Source organism: Symphalangus syndactylus, chromosome 17 (genome assembly GCF_028878055.3).
Source record: "Symphalangus syndactylus isolate Jambi chromosome 17, NHGRI_mSymSyn1-v2.1_pri, whole genome shotgun sequence".
In the NCBI taxonomy this organism is placed as follows: domain Eukaryota; kingdom Metazoa; phylum Chordata; class Mammalia; order Primates; family Hylobatidae; genus Symphalangus; species Symphalangus syndactylus.
The window spans coordinates 78,587,286-78,606,051 of NC_072439.2; the positions used below are offsets into that span (position 1 = coordinate 78,587,286).

Here is an 18,766-nt window from a genome sequence, read left to right on the forward strand (position 1 = left end):
GCCAACTGATTTGCAAAATAGAAGTCCAGTTAATCATGTAACTGAATTTCTTAGGAGATTTAAGGGAGGGTGAAATAATTTACAAAGAAGAGAAAGGGATTTTTGTTTTTAGAAGTTTCAGCGAGGATTGACTGAGGATGACAAAGACTGGAGGGAATAAAATATTGCCTCCCCTCTAATAGATAGGGTGGCATTTGGGGAATGGCACTGTGATTTCTTCCAACTCTTTGACGTTGATCTGGACTGTTTTTTTCTGTCACCCATCACGGCAACGTGACTGTTTTTACTTTATTTGCATGCCATGTCACACAACCACACAAACTGAGAATCAACACTAACACTATTATCATTTTCAGCAAATCCATATAGCCATTTAAAGAAATTAGAACAGATGATGGGGGCAGACTCTATGACAATTCACAGTAATGTGACCAAGCAATTTATTGAGAAACAGGGACTGCCAGAGATACTGAAAAATCAGTCCCAGGACTTGGAGAATTTTACTAAACTTACAAACAAGTTCAAACTGCCAAACTCTCCAATGACTGAAATGTGAAGATCAGCGGTTGGTCCGAATAGTATCATTTTCGCCCTGCTCTGGAAATTAAGCAGCTCTGAGCTGATAAAGTCCATAATTTAACACGTAGGGTAAATTGCTAAAGCACTTAACCAGTGAGGTACTAATCTTCCTTTCCTATGTGAACTCGAACTGACTCCTGACAGCAAAATCAATTGAAGAGATTTACCCTAGGGATATCTTCTAAAAAGCAGTGTAATCAGGAGATAAGAGAATTGGATGGGTATTGCGTTATCACAGCCCTCCACCAACCGTGCCACCAGATGCCAAAGGCTTCCCACAGCCTTGAGCCTGGAGCCGCACTCCTCTCAAGCAAATCCCACTGAACTCACGGTACTTGGAGGTCAAGAAACCTTTTCTCATATTGATTTAATCTTGTCACCTGAAACACTTGAGGTCAAGCAAATTCACCACACTGGTTCCCTGGGGCAGTTAAGGGATCATAGAACAATCTCTGCTTTTTTGTGTGTTACAGAATGCCTTGAGCTACCTGCTCAATGTATTTGATGGCTGAAAAATTTGCATGTGTCATATGGCTTCTTAAAGTGAACTGTCTGCTTTGAACTCACAGGGGTTCTAGAAAGCCGACGTATTAATTTTAGAAACTTTTTATTAGAAACAAGTAACATTTGTTACTTAAAACAATGAAAAGATAGTCGCGGCCTCATTGCCGCTTATTATGTCTTGAGACCACACTCTGGCCCCCATGTCTATCCACACAACAGAGTATGCAGTGTGGTATTATAGAAAAGGTAATATATGTAAACGTGAATTGCTGCTCTACGCCTTGCTAGATACGTAAACTTGGCTCAGTACTCAACCTCCTACAATGTTCTCTCACCTGCATCTTATCCATCTGCCTCCAAGAATTGTTATGGGGATTGAATGAGATAATATAAAGTACCTAGCATAGGCCATGGTACAAAAAAGTATAAACACCATTTTCCTTTATTCTCCCCTTAATATTAATGTTTGGTGTGAGTGTTGAATAAATTTAAGTTTCTTGTGTAGTAGCAGAACATATTTAGAGTAATATCAGGAAAGGACACTCACCCCTAGAACTGAAATTCCCATAATTCTCTCTGTACATATTCTTTAACCAACCTCTTCATTACACAATTTCTCCCAAACCTTTGTCTTTAGCTTTGTCTTCTCACATGCCTACTCATCTCTACTTATGTTTGCCACCATTACCTCAAACCATTCCACAAGCCAAATGGATTTCAAAATAAATGTATTTGTGAGGGAACTTTAATGTAACTGTGAAGATTATGATGTCTAAACTTAAATTATGACTATACTGTAAGAATATACATATATAAAGACTATGGGTTTTCAGTGAAAGTTCTATAGCTAGTCAGATGGAGTAACTGAGAAAAGGAAGAAATCGAATACTCTTTGGGGTTTATTGAGGGTCTGTTACCAAACTCCTACCAATTAAATGTCAAAGAACCTATCTATCAGGCCACAACCAGAACTTAGAAAGCTACAGGTAATCTGGATACTTGTGCCAAAAAAGGAGCTTTGAGTTTGAAAGAATAAGTAATATTCTAGGAAGACAGGACGGCAGTCAGAGGCCACCATCCCAGGCAAAAGGCTGGGATGAAAAGAAGGTAGGCAAGATCTCTATTAAGTTATAAGGCAAGATCTCTAGTAAGCCCTTTGGGGTTAAAACATAATTATCTGTGGATTGGATTACTGGAAAACTGGCCACTTTGAAGTCAAGCAAACTGAAAACAGCTTCATAGAATGCTAAAAATTCAGGCATGAAAGGCAAGTGTTAACTAATCATTCAAAGCTTAGATCTAACTGCTGTAATATCCCAAGAAATGATGCCTCTATTTTGGAACACCTCCAGTGACTTAAAAAAAAATTCACACATTCCATTTTAGATGGTTCTGACCATTAGAAAATTCTTCTATATCTGAGCCAAAATCTGTCTCTCTGAAAGTTCTATTACTGGTTACGATGCTAGCACTCAAGTTTATATAGAAAGTCTAATTTTACATTCACATGGCAGGCCTTCAAATGTCAGAAGGTGGTTGTCACATTCTCATTTTCAGACTATTTATTCCCAGTTCTTTTAACAGATTGTTTACATGGCATGGCTTACCCGTGTTGGCTATTCTTTTTTATATCTCTTGGCCACTTAATTTGGCTTTAGCCTTTTAAAGTGGACCACTGGGACAGGGAAGGAACAGAACTATAAACACCCTCTTTCTAGACACCTATGTGTATTCGTACAACTTCAAGTCACATTTTCTTTTCTTTGAAAGCCTCATCACATCATTGGTCAATTGTATGCTTACTGTCAATTCAAACTTTCTGTCTCTTAGAGCAAAATTTCTGGAAACAAAAAAGGGACCATATATCCATCCCTATTAAATTTCAGCATAATGAATTCAATTCATTCTCCAGCTAGTAAAGATTTTTTTGTTAATTATTTTATTATTCACAACTTGAATGGGCAGACTTTCTATATTTTCTTTCAAGTCATTGGCAAAAATATCAAAAAATTACAAGGCTAAGAAAACTTCCTTTCAATTGAACAGGAATCCATGTCTTCAATCAAATATTGGAGTCAAACCTGTATGTCTCCATCTTTTCACAAATTAGGGATACTTTATCAAATTCCTTGATTAAGTTTAGATATCCATATCATTTTGCCTGCATTTCCTTAATAAGTCCAGAAATCCTACCTAAGATAGAAATGAGGTACTATAGTATGAATGTATGTAAATCCTTTCCATGTTTCAATCATCATTTTCCACTTTTGGTAAATCACAAATCTGTTTAATAAGTCACTTTTGCTGGTATTGTGGTTGTGTATGAAAATATTCCTGTTATTTTTTATATGAATACTAACATAAGTAGGGTAAAATTACATAACTGAGATTGTGTTAAATTTACTAACAAAAAGTGGAGGAGAGTTTCCCATAATTTCCCAATAATTATGGCTAGGTATTGACAGAATTGGGCATTTTGTTTGCAGACATCAGCCTTCTCTTACAAAATTTTTTGATAGTTGCTTGACTTTTGTCCCCTACATCTTGCCCAGTCTCCACAATTTCTCTGCAATAACAAATAACCATTCAATTAATTCATTTGAAATTTCTGAGTAACCTAAGATGTCATTCATAAGATTTGAACTCTGACCTGCTAATGCTCCCACATCTCCTTTTTTGTTTTGAGTTTGTATGCTTCATTTCAATATTTGCCCCACTCTTTTTAATATGAAGATCAATTTTAACAAAAATGATACAAGGAAATTTACAGGGTAACTTACAAAACTATATCTTCTTCCCAACTGTTGTTACTCTGCCTCTTCCTCGATCTGTTTCTTGTTCTGAATATAACGAAGAAATTCTATTTTATTGTCAGTGGCACTTTTCACAAACTTGAGTACCCTTCAACTTTACGGACATTATTCTTACACATGTGGACCACTCTAGGATTTTTTATCATTAATTTGTACTTTTTAAATCACATCTCTCTCAAAACTCTGAGTTCACAATTCCCATTAATTTTTATTTTTTAAGAGACAGGGTCTTGCTATGTTGCTTAAGCTGGCCTCAGGGGATGGATACTCCCATATCAGCCTCCTGAGTAGCTGGGTGTGCACCACTGTGCCAGCAAAATTTCCCCCTAATTTTTATGAGATAAATGGTTTACAGTAGGCAGAATCAAAACGGCATTTCTAACAACTTCCCAAACCTGTTGACATCTTCCCTTTAATGTAGAATGCCATGAAATCATGCCTATGTTTTCCTTGATATTTTCTACACTGACCCTCTTGAAGTCTGTAGCACATGGTCAACCATACCAGGCTTCCCCTCAATGATTACGATGAACTCTAAAACATTATCGTGACTTTCCCCAAAGCTTCTGCTCCTCTCACTTTGCCAATAAATGTATCCTATATTTCAGAGTCAGACCAAAAGGAACTGTTTCCCTAATGGCCTGTCTTTCAGGAGATTGTTTACAACTTGTCAAAGAATGTCATGAGCTTACACACACTCAAATTTTTTGCAGGTTGAGATTCTAGGAGATGTCTTAATTGAAATCCCTCAATCATGACTTTGGCCTGGCACAGGGTCATCTTTCAGATCTCTGTCAAAAGTATATCATCTCTTTCTTCCTTCTGGCCAGAAAGCTTGGAGAACACTCTCCCAACAATTTCAGATTTCTATTTCTATTTTCCTCAGCTATAATCTTGCATCATGAGTTTCTACACTAGTTTATGGCCCCTTGATATATAACTATTTCTCTAATTTATTTTCAAAAATGTCTGCCCTCTTTAAAGAGATACCATCACCATCTTTTAATTTTGAATCACATCTCAATCTCAGTGATACTTATGAATGTATATAAACCTGTTGCCATAAATTAAAATCGCTCAATATTTTGTTAATTTCTAATGTTCTACAGTGGTATATGTGTTGGAGGCTATAATTTTGGCTTTTGGTACCATTACTGATTTTCCATGTAAATCATAAACATCTCCTACATTCCCTCCTACTATTTGCATTCTGCAAAATCATGCTGTACAGCAGTGGATTTTATTGCTTATCTTCTTCCCCTGTATATTCAGTTTAAATTTCACTCAAATAATTTTGAACTGTGTTCCTACCCTAGCCAAAATCCTATCATTCTGGGGTCTTAAGTTATAGCTCAAAAATCTAAATTCTATTTCAAATGCAACATCCACTGAACATCAACATTTTCCCCGTTCATGTATTTTTTCACAGACATCTGCTGAGAAAACACTTTGTACAATGTGGTCTGGTAAGGATTAGAATAGTAAAAAGAGATAATTTCCCTACCCTCTAATGGGTGGATTCAAGTAAGCAAATGTAATTTTAATATGTATCTAAGCTTTCATCCTAAGGCAATAAGTTTACCCAAGTTATTCTGTTTCCTATAAGACTTCTATACTATTGTTACCACAAATCTTCTCTGATAAACATAGTCAACCTCTCATGAATCAACAAAATGAGATAATGATTGGTGCGATTTGATAGACTTGTGACAATTCTGTCAGTTCTCACATAACTGCTCTAGGAAAACAGAACACCGTCCAATTTACTACATTAAATCTACCTACAACTAACTCCACACAGCTAACTCTGTAGTCTGAAAAAGAAGATACCAAACAACATTAAGCATCTCCTTCCTTGACCTTGTAACAGGCTTACCTATATAAACGAGGACTTAGGAATTGTGCCGCTCGGTCTGTGGAGTATGAGCTGCTGCCATTTCTTCATAAGATCCAAATTCCCCTTTTCTGGGAAGGGTCCCACACATAGTATAACTCAAGCTAAAGTAATATTCCTTGCTTTCTCCTGTGTCAGAATCTTCCACTTGCTAGTAGTATTTATTTTTCACTCTTTATTAGAACTTTCTTTTGTTCTCCCTTTGGTCTTTATTTCTTCCCTTCTGACTGGAAATCACTCATCATCTCTAACTGGTTAGAGTTTATAAAGCCTTGAGCCTCCATGTGTCCTCCTTTATGGGAACATTAACTTTTTAAGGGAAGGAAAAATTCTTATTCATCTTGATGCAGTCTCTTATCTAGACCATGTTGACACAGGTCTGAGGCTTGGAAGCTCATAGGTGACAGGTAAACATCTACTGAGGTGACCTAGGAAGAGAATTGACAGCTCACATAATTGGTCAGAGCCTCTAGCAGGAAGACAAACATCTTACAGGCTCAGAAGTGTACACATTGTAGATTTTTATATGAAATAAAGACCTTCATAGTTTCCCTTAGGAAATACTTCTTAAACTCCTGTAACTCACTGCCTACAGGATCCTTTGAATACTGCCTTCAAGGAAGCCAAAAACATGCCCCCTTTTGTCTATCTCTGCCATCTTCTGTTCAAAGCTTGGTACTTAATGACTTGTGTCCTCGTCAGTTCAAACATACTCTAATCTTTTTAAGTAATATTAATTACAAAAAAAAAGTACATCTACAAACAGTTTCTCAGCCACTTCCTTTTTCCTCTTTTCTCTGTTTGCTCCGGACTTCTCAGAGTCAATAAGATAGAATGTCTCCCCACAGCTTTAGAAAGACTTTAAACATAATTGACTGTATGGTATTTCTGTAAAAATATAAGCAGGGGGTAGGGAGTGGATAGGTATATTATTTATGAATAGGTTTAACATGAGCTCTGCAGCTCCTTTTCTTGGCTGTGCACTCATCTGAACCCAGATAATGGAGGTGAGGGCCACTAAAGGAAAGACGCTGCCTGGTACACTTTCATTGCAAAGCTGCTTGAAAAATTAGAATACCATGTCAAATACCCATTTCTAAGAATGCCTTCAGATAGCTCAAACATTGTGCAAATTAGCAAGCAGGGGAAGAATTAGATTAAAATTTAATATTTAGATTCCCCCATGTCCTTTAAACATAACAGCAGAGTGGTTCCCCTCTGTTCTATTTGCAGAAAAAGTCACAGACATTTTCCAAACTAAGGCATTAAGTGAGACGGTTCAAAATCCTAAAATTTGCCCTAGGGAACTTCTCCATTTAAAATGACAGTAGAATCTCCATGTACCTATATAATAAACAGAGTAGAATCTATTGAGAATACTAGAAAGCTGGCAATTTGCAATGTTTCCAGAAAATCAAAAAAAAATAGAAAAGGCAAGTTAATTAAATCAAGTAAAACTGTTCAGAATCCCCAGTAATAGTCACAAAGCAAAATAAATACCCTTAGGTTTCCAGGTACATATTATGTACCCCTTTTTCATTTTTTATATTCCCAAAATGTCATCAAAGTAATTTACTCCATTTATCATCGGTACAAGGTTTGACCTATAGCTTCCAGCAGCATAAACGAAATGCTACAATATAGAGAAAAATTATTCATAAGACTTTCTCCAGTCATTCCAAATGAATTATCCCTTGATAATCCATTTGAGTGGAGAAAATGATCCAAGGGAATGTTCAAGTTACAAAAATGTTCAACATACCAATAGGATAAAAAATTTAGGGTCCCAAAGGAAACCCTGGAAGGAAGGCACACAAAACAGTAAGGCTGGGTCCTGCATGGATTCCATGAGTGAACAAAAAGGAAAAGGAGACATGATCCCTCTTCCCATCTGATTAGTTTACTAGGGCTACCATAAAAAATACCACAGACTGGGTGGCTTAAACAACAGAAATTTATTTTCTCAAAATTCTGGAGGCTAGAAGTCCAAGATCAAAGAGTTGTCAGTAAGACCTCTCTTCTTGTCTTATAGATGGCTATCTTCTCACTATGTCCTCACATGATCTTCTCTGTGTGTCTGTGTCCTAGTATGCTCTTCTTATAAGGGTACCAGTCATATTGGATTAGGATCCACCCTAGTGACTTTATTTTAACTACCTCTTTAAATGCCCTACCTCCAAATATGATCTCATTCTCAGGTCCTAAGGGTTAGGATTTCAACTTGTGAATTTTGGGGGAGACACAATTCAGCCAACGATTACATCCTCCAGCAATGAAGAAGGGAAGACAATTATGAAGAAAAATGCCTTATAAGGATTTCAGTTGTTTGCTATGGGACTGAACTAACCAAAGGAATCAGATTTCAATCAGACTCACGTAAATCAGAGATCTCACCAGCGTCATGATTTACTGGTAATTTTAAGGATACAACCAATCAAAAGGAACAAAAGGTGGAATAAATATATATTCTCTGTGTATAATATCTCTGCATGTATATATATGTATATACATATGTTTTGTGTGTGTATATACATATATATAATTTTGCTACAATTATATTTAAGGTTTACCCCATTGAAAACTTTATCTTATTGTATACATCTATTGAGTGTTATATCCAATGCCTCCTTTTCTGGTAAACTTCTTTCCTCTTTCCCAGCCATTCACATGATAACCGCAGTGGCAAACTCTCCTTCACCTCACCCCTCAGAATCTCTTCACTAGATTTCAGCCTTCCAGATAATTTACCTAGTCTAGAAGTGGATACCTTATCCTAGCTGCTGTAGAAATCACTTTTCTGAGAAAGTTATTCCAGCTTGAGTCTTTGAAGCTCTCTTGAACTCAACAGTTGTGGGCAGTCACTCTTTTGCCGTATGCATATAAAATCAGTTATATAGAAAGAGAAAAGACTTAATCAGATCCACTGAGCGAAGCAGAAGTGAGAAAAAGAGAAACAGCCTTAATGGCATGCCAATCCCTGCTTCTAGGGTATCCTGGGCACTGTCAGCCCTTAGGTCCTGTGTGACAACTGTGACTATATCCTAAAAATAAATGCCTTCTCTTAGAAATATATTTTTTATTGCCTTCAACCAAAAGAATTCTAATATGTAACTATAGACCTATATTTAAATTTTGGCATTGTTACTTAATGATCGTTTGATCTTATATTACTTGTTCTCTCCAAATTGAAGTTTCTTCATTTATAAAATACAACAATACAATTTAACTTACAAGTTAGTTGTATAGATTAAATATTAAAATATAAACTATAGGACACACTTTATAAATGGCAAATATTTATATATGACCGACGCCTCCAGCTGCCATTCTTAGGATCCACTGCAGTGTTCATGCCAAGGCCATAGTTCCCCCAGGTGCTCCCAGCCAATGAAGGCCTGATGGGGGCCACTAGAGCTGTCCCATTACCGTCTAAAGCAGGACTCTTCTAGTGGGAAGTCTTTGCTCAAGGACTTCCTGTCAGCCCACTCAAGAAATACACTGCAGTCTGAGACTCCTCCTACCCAATCTGTCCTTTCCTCGCATGTTTCATAAGTCCAAACCCTGAAGCATTGTCTAAAGGCTCTACCAAGCAAATCTTGTTCCCTCCCAAATACCCTCTGCTGACATGTCCCCAAAAAACCTCATTCATATATAATTTCACGTTAACATTTGCTTCTCAAAGGACCTGAAGTGACACAATGACAATTTACATGCAGTATTTAAACTACCAATAAAGAACTACTATTGTCGTAAATACACAGCACATTCTACACCATAGAGGCCATTCCTAACTGGAATGTGGCTCTCAATCTCTGACTGAACCTAGACGTGATCTCACACTTTTAAAACCCATATTAACCATAAATTGACCTGACTGGCATATTTACAGGTAGATCTGACATTAACTTCCAATTACTACTAAGAAATTGATGAAACACTTGGCCCAGGATGACTAAGAAAAACATCTGTGCCTTGGTTCCTTCCAGCATCTTTTCAGCTTTCCTTGTTACATGACTTTGCCTTTCACAAAATCCCACCTTTGTCCCAGGCTGTTACAAATCCCAAACTAGTCTGTCCTGAATCAGTACAGTACAATTATTAAAGCTTACAGAATATTTTGACTTTAATTTTAAACAACATCTGGATTGTAGACTCTAGTCCAATTTCTCTTAATGTCCCACTAAAAATATACATGAAATTAAAAGAAAAAAAATACCTACATTGAAAACCTAAGAATGTCAGTCAAACTGCTGCTCATCTGAAAAATACTTGCACAAGCTGCATGACTTAAAGAGTAAAATTCAGAACCAAAACCAATGGGAAAATCCAAGATTTGATACTGACCCAGAGTATATCAAACACTCTTGACAAAAACAGGAAGACACTATCTGCCTGCCCGGTAACTCAAGGTCCCAGAGTACAAATCAGTTGCAAGCAATCCCATGAATAACGCTTTTGAGGTGGCCAGTACACTTGCTTCCCCATCCTTAGTTAGTATTTCTCTTTCTACCTTCATACAGACAGCACAATTCAGAAATCAACATGTACTATCATATAGATATATGATGCTATATTGTGTACTGGGGAATAAAAACCAGCATATACTGTTAAGAAATAGAAGGAGAGATAGGAAGAGCCATGTTAGCAGTGACTAGCAGGACTTACAGCTTTTCATATACTACCTTGCTTCAAATTGTCCTAAGTGAGGTACTGAGAGTAGGAGAGCCTCTCTCAACCGGAATAACTGCATGAGTTAAAGCCCTAATAATATACGTGGAACTAGAATTTAGCACAGCAGTCTACTTGCCAGTCAGATTTCAGAACGATATTTAACAAGACCCAGTTGGACCTACGGTGGGGACAAGACAGATACATGTTCTCTGTTGGCAAATACTGGGTCTGGGAGTTTCTTTTCATTCACACATAAGGATACACAAATCCATAAGATCTGCAGAAACAAAATACTAGAGATTAAAGGAACACCACCCTGAACACACAAAAGAAATGCATACCTCTGAAAATGACACATTAGAAAAACCAAAGCAAAATTGAAAAGACTATTGACATTTTGAATGGAATATCAAAATACATGCATAGTATGAACAGTAGAGGAAAGACATTACAGTTAATTCACTTGAGAGAAAAATGTAACAGCAATAGATAATGGAGTCTATAAATATATAAAAATACAAAATCAAAATTAAATGTGATTTAAAAATAAAGAAGAAATTTACATGGCAGAATATAAAATTGGTGTCACAGAGAACAACCAAAGAGGCTATTCCAATGTATACAGGCATATGACAGATAAAAATAAAAATAAAGAACATAAAACTTGCAGAGGACAAAAGACATGAGATCAAAAGAAACAAAATAAGTAACCAAAGATATCAAAGTAAAACATATGTAAACTGCTGAGAGAAAATCATCTCCTACATACATTCTGGAGGGGAAAAATGGTGAATATAAAGACAAACATGAGGGGAAATATCATGGAGGCCTCAGAATTCTTATCTGAAAAATAATAGTGCTTGATAATATTAAAACTACAGGATTTAGGGGAGGCCATTGTAACTTAAAAAACATATAATCATAATTATTTTGTGTGTATGAAGGTATTAGAAAGATATTCAAAAAGAGTTTTTATGAGCCATTAAGAAAAATTTTTTTTAATGAGCAAGGAATACAAAGAAAAGCTCAAAGGGAGATTCCAAGATGGCCAAATAGGAACAGCTCCAGTCTGCAGCTCCCAGCATGAGTGACACAGAAGACGGGCAACTTCTGTATTTCCAACTGGGGTACCAGATTCATCTCACTGGGGCTTGTTGGACAGTGGGTACAACCCACTGAGTGTGACCCAAATTAGGGCAGGGCATCGCCTCACCCGGGAAGTGCAAGGGTCTGGAATTCCCTTTCCTAGGCAAGGGAAGCCATGACAGAAGGTACCTGGATGATCAGGACACTCCCACCCTAATACTGTGCTTTTCCAACAGTCTTAGCAAATGGCACACCAGGAGATTATATCGTGCTCCTGGCTCAGAGGTCCCACGCCCACTGAGCCTAGCTCACTGCTAGCACAGCAGACTGAGATAGAACTGCAAGGCGGCAGCCAGGCTGGGGGAGGGGTGTCCGCCATTGCTGAGGCTTGAGTAGGTAAACACAACGGCTGGGAAGTTCGAACTGGGTGGAGCCTAATGCAGCTCAGGGAGGCCTCCCTGCTTCTGTAGGCTCCACCTCTGGGGGTAGGGCATAGCTGAATAAAAGGCAGCAGAAACTTCTGCAGACTTCAACGCCCCTGTCTGACAGCTTTGAAGAGAGTAGTGGTTCTCCCAGCACACAGTTTGAGATCTGAGAACAGACAGACTGCCTCCTCACATGGGTCCCTGACCCCTGAGTAGCATAACTGGGAGACATCTCCCACTAGGGGCCAACTGACACCTCATACAGCTGGGTGCCCCTCTGAGACGAAGCTTCCAGAGGAAGGATCAGGCAGCAACATTTGCCATTCTGCAATATTTGCTGTTCTGCAGCCTCCACTGGTGATACCCAGGCAAACAGGGTCTGGAGTGGACCTCCAGCAAACTCCAACAGATCTGCAGCTGAGGGTCCTGACTGTTAGGAGGAAAACTAACAAACGGAAAGCATCTACACCAAAACCCCATCTGTACATCACTATCGTCAAAGACCAAAGGTAAATAAAGCCACAAAGATGAGGAGAAACCAGAGAAGAAAAGCTAAAAATTCTAAAAATCGAGCTCCTCTTCTCCTCCAAAGGAATGCAGCTCCTTGCCAGCAACAGAACAAAGCTGGATGGAGAATGACTTTAACGAGTTGAGAGAAGGCTTCAGACGATCGGTAATAACAAACTTCTGCAAGCTAAAGGAGAATGTTCGAACCCATCGCAAAGAAGATAAAAACCTTGAAAACAGATGAGACGAATGGCTAACTAGAATAAACAGCATAGAGAAGTACTTAAATGACGTGATGCAGCTGAAAACCATGACATGAGAACTATGTGATGCATACACAAGCTTCAGTAGCCCATTCGATCGAGTGGAAGAAGGGTATCAGTGATTAAATATCAAATGAATGAAATGAAGCAAGAAGAGAAGTTTAGAGAAAAAAGAGTAAAAAGAAATGAACAAAGCCTCCAAGAAATATGGGACTATGTGAAAAGACCAAATCTACATCTGATTGGTGTACCTGAAAGTGACAGGGAGAATGGAACCAAGCTGGAAAACACTCTTCAGGATATTACCCAGGAGAATTTCCCCAACCTAGCAAGGCAGGCCAACATTCAAATTCAGAAAATACAGAGAATGCCACAAAGATACTCCTCGAGAAGAGCAACCCCAGACACATAGTTTTCAGATTCAGCAAAGTTGAAATGAAGGAAAAAATGTCAAGGGCAGGCAGAGAGAAAGGTCAGGTTACCTAAAAAAGGAAGCCTATCAGACCTACAGCTGATTTCTCAGCAGAAATTTTACAAGCCAGAAGAGAGTGGGGGCCAATATTCAACATTCTTAAAGAAAAGAATTTTCAACCCAGAATTTCATATCCAGCCAAACTAATCTTCATAAGTGAAAGAGAAATAAAATCCTTTACAGACAAGCAAATGCTGAGAGATTTTGTCACCACCAGGCCTGCCTTATAAGAGCTCCTGAAAGAAGCACTAAACATGGAAAGGAACAACTGGTACCAGCCACTGCAAAAACATGCCAAATTGTAAAGACCATCAATGCTAGGAAGAAACTGCATCAACTAATGAGCAAAATAACCAGCTAACATCATAATGACATGATGAAATTCACACACAACAATATTAATCTTAAAAGTAAATGGGCTAAATGCTCCAATTAAAAGACATAGACTGGCAAATTGGGTAAAGAGTCAAGACCCATCAGTATGCTGTATTCAGGAGATGCATCTCATGTGCAGAGACATGCATAGGCTCAAAATGAAGGGATGGAGGAAGATCTACCAAGAAAATGGAAAACAAAAAGGCAGGGGTTGCAATCCTACTCTCTGATAAAACAGACTTTAAACCAACAAAGATCAAAGGAGACAAAGAAGGCCATTACATAATGGTAAAGGGATCAATTCAACAAGAAGAACTAACTATCCTATACATGCACCCAATAAAGGAGCACCCAGATTCATAAAGCAAGTCCTTAGAGACCTACAAAGAGACTTAGACTCCCACACAATAATAATGGGAGACTTTTAACACCCCACTGTCAACATTAGACAGATCAACAAGACAGGAAGTTAACAAGGATACCCAGGAATTGAACTCAGCTCTGCACCAAGCAGACCTAATCAACATCTACAGAACTCTCCACCCCAAATCAACAGAGTATACATTCTTCACAGCAACACATCACACTTAGTCCAAAATTGACCACATACTTGGAAGTAAAGCACTCCTCAGCAAATGTAAAAGAATAGAAACTATAACAAACTGTCTCTCAGAACACAGTGCAATCAAACTAGAACTCAGGATTAAGAAACTCACTCAAAACCACTCAACTACATGGAAACTGAACAACCTGCTCCTGAATGACCACTGGGTACATAACAAAATGAAGGCAGAAATAAAGATGTCTTTAAAACCAATGAGAACAAAGACACAACATACCAGAATCTCTGGGACACATTCAAAGCAGTATGTAGAGGGAAATTTATAGCACTAAATGCCCACAAGAGAAAGCAGGAAAGATCTAAAATTGACACCCTAACATCACAATTAAAAGAACTAGAGAAGCAAGAACAACACATTCAAAAGGTAGCAGAAGGCAAGAAATAACTAAGATCAGAGCAGAACTGAAGGAGATAGAGACACAAAAAACCCCTCAAAAAATCAATGAATCCAGGAGCTGGTTTTTTGAAAAGATCAACAAAATTGATAGACCGCTAGTGAGACTAATAAAGAAGAAAAGAGAGAAGAATCAAATAGATGCAATAAAAAATGATAAAGGGGATATCATCACCAATCCCACAGAAATACAAACTACCATCAGAGAATACTATAAACACCTCTACACAAATAAACTAGAAAATCTAGAAGAAATGGATAAATTCCTCGACACATACACCCTCCCAAGACTAAACCAGGAAGAATTTGAATCCCCGAACAGACCAATAACAGGCTCTGAAATTGAGGCAATAATAGCCTACCAACCAAAAAAAGTCCAGGACTAGATGGATTCACAGCTGAATTCTACCAGAGGTACAAAGAGGAGCTGGTACCATTCCTTCTGAAACTATTCCAATCAATAGAACAAGAGGGAATCCTCCTTAACTCATTTTATGAGGCCAACATCATCCTGATACCAAAGCTGGGCAGAGACATGACCAAAAAAGAGAATTTTAGACCAATATCCCTGATGAACATCGATACGAAAATCCTCAGTAAAATACTGGCACACCGAATCCAGCAGCACATCAAAAAGCTTATCCACCACGATCAAGTTGGTGTCATCCCTGGGATGCAAGGCTGGTTCAACATACGCAAATCAATAAACTTAATCCAGCATATAAACAGAACCAAAGGCAAAAAACACATGATTATCTCAATCGATGCAGAAAAGGCCTTTGACAAAATTCAACAGCTCTTCGTGCTAAAAACTCAATAAACTAGGTACTGATGGGACGTATCTCAAAACAATAAGAGCTATTTATGATAAACCCACAGCCAATATCATACTGAATGGGCAAAAACTGGAAGCATTCCCTTTGAAAACTGGCACAAGATAGGGATGCCCTCTCTCACCACTCCTATTCAACATAGTGCTGGAAGTTCTGGCCAGGGCAATCAGGCAGGAGAAACAAATAAAGGGTATTCAATTAGGAAAAGAGGAAGTCAAATTGTCCCTGTTTGCAGATGACATGATTGCATATTTAGAAAACCCCATCATATCAGCCCAAAATCTCCTTAAGCTGATAAGCAACTTCAGCAAAGTCTTAGGATACAAAATCAATGTGCAAAAGTCACAAGCGTTCCTATACACCAATAACAGACAGAGAGCCAAATCATGAGTGAACTCCCATTCACAATTGCTTCAAAGAGAATAAAATACCTAGGAATCCAACTTACAAGGGATGTGAAGGACCTTTTCAAGGAGAACTACAAACCACTGCTCAATGAAATAAAAGAGGATACAAACAAATGGAAGAACATTCCATGCTCATGGATAGGAAGAATCAATATCATGAAAATGGCCATACTGCCCAAGGTAATTTACAGATTCAATGCCATCCCCAACAAGCAACCAATGACTTTCTTCACAGAATTGGAAAAAACTACTTTAAAGTTCACATGGAACCAAAAAAGAGCCTGCATTGCCAAGACAATCCTAAGCCAAAAGAACAAAGCTGGAGGCATCACACTACCTGACTTCAAACTATACTACAAGGCTACAGTAACCAAAACAGCATGGTACTGGTACCAAAACAGAGATATAGACCAATGGAACAGAACAGAGAACTCGGAAATAATATCACACATCTACAACCATCTGATCTTTGACAAATCTGACAAAAACAAGAAATGGGGGAAGGAGTCCCTATTTAATAAATGGTGCTGGGAAAACTGGCTAGCCATATGTAGAAAGCTGAAACTGGATCCCTTCCTTACACCTTATACAAAAATTAATTCAACATGGATTAAAGACTTAAATGTTAGACCTAAAACCATAAAAATCCTAGAAGAAAACCTAGGAAATACCATTCAGGACATAAGCATGGACAAGGACTTCATGACTAAAACACCAAAAGCAATGGCAACAAAAGCCAAAATTGATAAATGGGATCTAATTAAACTAAAGAGCTTCTGCACAGCAAAAGAAACTACCATCAGAGTGAACAGGCAACCTACAGAATGGGAGAAAATTTTTACAATCTACCCATCTGACAAAGGGCTAGAATCCAGAATCTACAAAGAACATAAACAAATTTATAAGAAAAAATCAAACAACCCCATCAAAAAGTGGGTGAAGGATATGAACAGACACTTCTCAAAAGAAGATATTTGTGCAGCCAACAGACACATGAAAAAATGCTCATCATCACTGGCCATCAGAGAAATGCAAATCAAAACCACAATGAGATACCATCTCACACCAATTAGAATGGCCATCATTAAAAAGTCAGGAAACAACAGGTGCTGGAGAGGATGTGGAGAAACAGGAACACTTTTGCACTGTTGGTGGGACTGTAAACTAGTTCAACCATTGTGGAAGACAGTGTGGCAATTACTCAAGGATCTAGAACTAGAAATACCATTTGACCCAGCCATCCCATTACTGGGCATATACCCAAAGGATTATAAATCATGCTGCTATAAAGACACATGCACATGTATGTTTATTGCAGTACTATTCACAATAGCAAAGACTTGGAACCAACCAAAATGTCCATCAATGATAGACCGGATTAAGAAAATGTGGCACATATACACCATGGAATACTATGCAGCCATAAAAAAGGATGAGTTCATGTCCTTTGTAGGGACATGGAAGAAGCTGGAAACCATAATTCTCAGCAAACTGTCACAAGGACAGAAAACCAAGCACTGCTTGTTCTCATTCATAGGTGGGAATTGAATAATGAGAACTTGGACACAGGGTGGGGAACATCAAACACCAGGGCCTGTCGTGGGGTGGGGGGAGGGGGTAGCGATAGCATTAGGAGATATACCTAATGTAAATGATGAGTTAATGGGTACAGCACACCAACATGGCACATGTATACATATGTAACAAACCTGCATGTTGTGCACATGTATCCTAGAACTTAAAGTATAATAAAAAAAAGAAAAGCTCAAATCACCTATCAACATATGAGAAATAATCACACTAGTAAATTACAGTATTAAGATCCTATTTCACACTTGTTTAATAAATAAAATTGTAAAACTCTAAAAATATCAAGTATTCAACTAATAGAATAAAATGAGAACGCTCATGCATTACTAGCAGGAAAAGAAATTAGTGATCATCTCCCACCCCAACCCCAGATCACAAAATTAAACAACTATTCACACAAGAAACACCTTCTTAAGAACAAAAAATCAGATGAGCACTCACAATACCTGGTTTTAACATCACATCAAGGAAAGGGGTGCTGAAGAGGGAAAAGAAATCAGTCTTGAATTGCTGACACCACCCATTCCCCATCCCCAAGTAGTGACTACATGGAGAGAAGAGAGGATCTGTGTGCTTGTGGGAGGGAGAATGCAGTGAATGCATGAGAATGCAGAGAATGCAGTGGAACTTTGCAATAGGAACTCAGTGCTGCTCTGTCACAGTGGAAAGCAACACAAGGCAGAATTCACCTGTTGCCCACAGAGGGAGAATTTAGGCCAGCCTATCCCAGAAATCAGAAACTGGGTTCTGGCTAGCCCCCACCATTGCAGGCTAATGTTTTTTGGGGGTCTAAATAAACTTGAAAGGCAGTCTAGGCCACGAGAACTGCAATTTCTGGGCAAGTCCTGGTGCTGTGCTGGGCTCAGAGCCAGTAGACTTGGGGTGCATGCAACATAATTGGAAACTAACTGGGGCAGCCAAGGCAGTGTTTATGTCACTCCTCCCCTAACCTGAGGCAGTACAGCTTGCAGCTGTGGGAGAGACTGCTTCCTTCAGGATGAAGAAAGGAAAGGAAGAGGAAGAGGACTTTGCCTTGCATCTTGGATATCAGCTCAGCCACAGTAGAATAAGACACCAAGCAAAGTCCTGAGGCCCTGATTTCAGTCTCTAGCTCCTGGACAACATTTCTAGACACACCCTGTACCAGATGGGAACCAGCTGCCTTGAAGGGAAAAACCCAGTCCTGGCAGGATTCATCACCTGCTGTTGACTAAAGAGCCCTTGAGTCTTGAATAAACATTAGTGGTTGCCAGGCAATACTCGCTATGGGCCTTGGGTGAACCCCAATGCTGTTGTGGCTTCAGGTGTGACCCAGCACACTGCCAGCTGTG

At 38.5% G+C, this 18,766-nt stretch overlaps 1 long non-coding RNA gene across 1 annotated transcript; it reads right to left on the reverse strand.

Annotated features, from left to right (window-relative positions):
• Positions 1 to 3,533: 3,533 nt before the first annotated feature.
• Positions 3,534 to 18,012, reverse strand: LOC134733091 (uncharacterized). The gene is made up of 3 exons (XR_010116654.1): positions 17,882 to 18,012; positions 3,864 to 3,923; positions 3,534 to 3,649 (listed from the first exon to the last, which is right to left on the reverse strand). It is a non-coding gene; the product is annotated as an uncharacterized lncRNA (long non-coding RNA).
• Between the last annotated feature and the right edge of the window lie 754 nt (positions 18,013 to 18,766).